The sequence below is a fragment of the Diaphorina citri genome, unplaced genomic scaffold, assembly GCF_000475195.1.
Source record: "Diaphorina citri unplaced genomic scaffold, Diaci psyllid genome assembly version 1.1 scaffold883, whole genome shotgun sequence".
NCBI lineage: Eukaryota > Metazoa > Arthropoda > Insecta > Hemiptera > Psyllidae > Diaphorina > Diaphorina citri.
In genome coordinates this window covers 79,210-81,426 of record NW_007378315.1, presented here as the reverse complement: position 1 = coordinate 81,426, position 2,217 = coordinate 79,210, and the positions used below count along the sequence as shown (strand labels likewise).

At 42.2% G+C, this 2,217-nt stretch overlaps 1 long non-coding RNA gene across 1 annotated transcript in view; it reads right to left on the bottom strand.

The window, feature by feature from the left end:
• LOC113468896 overlaps positions 1-757 on the bottom strand; it is a 1,367-nt gene extending 610 nt beyond the window's left edge. Inside the window, exon 1 of the long non-coding RNA XR_003392485.1 lies at positions 18-757. This is a non-coding gene — a long non-coding RNA (uncharacterized LOC113468896). The remainder of the gene's footprint in view (positions 1-17) is intronic.
• Between the last annotated feature and the right edge of the window lie 1,460 nt (positions 758-2,217).

Below are 2,217 nucleotides of genomic sequence, written 5' to 3'. Positions count from 1 at the left end.
CATAACCATGGTTCTACCTTTTTATACCACGCTAAGGGGAGGCAAGGCCAATAAGGGGAGCGATGGGGGGGTGCTACTCGTATTGGGTATGAATCCTGTATCCCCCTCTTAGCCCCCTCACTAAAATCATGGATACGGACCTGAACCCCCCCCCTCTTTCACCCTTCCTTCTCCTCCTCTTCCTTCTTTTTCTTCTTCTTGATCTTCTTCTCCTCTTCTTCTCTTTCCCCTTCTCCTACTCCATGTTCTCCTCCTCCTCCTCCTCCTGCTCCTCCTCCTTCGTTTCCTTCTTCTTCTTCAACACTATAACACGGGGATTCGGACTCGCATAGAGTGTTGGAGGGAGATACCTCTCGTTTCTTCTCCCACCCTGAAAAAATTCCCTCCCATTCGATATTCGTGGGAGAAGGGGAGGGCCCTGTCTAACTCCCCATTGTAATTTCCAGAAACACAACATGCTCCCCCATTTGCCACCCCGATATGTGAATAGGAAACTACAGGGAACAATGGACATTGTACCGCTGAGACAAAAGCCAAATTAGAAATTGGGGTGGGATTGGGAGGAATGGGGATGGTTGTGGACGCATCGGGAACGCTATCAACAACATAGATTCACCTCTTCACCTCGTCATCGTCGACTATGTGTGGACACAACTTTAGAGACAGAAAACTGTTGTGAATTTGTGATTTTATGGGTTCTGAACATGATTTTCAAAAATGTGTCATTTCTATGCAAAATAAAATGAGTTCTAATGACTTTTTTAATCTATGTTGAACTAGAATGTTTTCATTTCTATAAAACATGAGATTCAGTCAGCCTAGTTACCTTGTAAGCGTTAGACCGCGGGTTCGACATGTTCTCCTGTCCTGTCCTCCTTCTCTTTCGATTTCGGTACGAAAAGACCTCCGTCATTACAACTGACTCTATCAAATTGGCAGCGTTCTCCGCTACTGGTGGTTCCATCCCATCATATCCCGAGTATCCTGTATGTAAATTCTATCCCCATCCTGAAGGCATTCTAACATCCCCGTTTTTCTACCGCTAGAAATTCCATTACCTACCGGCGCCATTGTTACAGAAACTTCTCAGTCTTCACACCTTCATGCATTTTTGATTGTTGTTTTTTTTTTCCTGTACCGTGCATATACCTACCTCGTAGCGCTCTCTCTGTTCCCTACATAATTAATCAGGAAATAATGAAATTTTCCCAGACATACAATTAGTGTGTGCCGGGAGAAATTTGAAAGGAATGAAAAACGGGTAGGTTTGGAATGTTATAGTGTAGTGGGGATGAGAGAACAATAAGGGCAATAAAAGGGGTTCTTTTTTTCCTTTCCATCACCTAAAGTGCCTAAGGCATTGAAAATTGGCGTTCGATTCCAGGCCAAAACAAAAAAAAAAAAAATGATTTTCTTCTTCTTCTTCTTCTTCTTCGTCTTCTTTTTTTTTTTTTCTTTTTTTTTGTAGAGAGATTTTTGTAGAGACAGAAAACTGTAACCGTATCGTCCCAAAATCGAAGGAACGAGGAAGCCAGGATAGGAGAAAGTCAGCCGTACCGGAACGATCTTAATCTGTTCAGGAGGAAATCCACCCCCGGCGGTAATTGAAATAGAAACCTTTTGCACTTAGTAGTTATACAGTGATGGTCGCTTGTCACCAGAATGAAGGGTAAAACCCCTCGCCACTAAAACCCTTGGTAGATATGCCGTTAAAACCCCATCAAACAAACATATGTATAAACACTGTTAAACACATGTTTTAGAAAACTCATTCCCCCGGTATCGCATTTTGGCAAACGTAGAAACACAAACGACTAAGCTGCAAGTCTGAGGTAAAAGGTAAGTATAATACACATTGTCCATTAGGAGTAATTATCTGTCTCCTCACTTGTTATTTGCACTGCAAATTGAGAAGAGCACTGCAAATATTAAACTGCTCATTTCTTACTCCCCTGTAGTTTCCACATTTCTTGACAATGTCGAATCGAAAATTTTGACGTATTTCGAACAAAACTGTCAGCTCCCATGGGTTCGATTCGCGGAGGGGTCAAGAAAATAATTTGAGGAAAATGCGTATACCTAGAACTACAAACCAAATTTCAAGTCTCTAGCTCATATCGTTCCCGAGATATTGTTAAATTACACCGAAAACCGCCAAAAAGCGGTAAAATACCACCAAGCGCAGCACCTATCTTAACCAAAAGTCTCTTGTCGCAC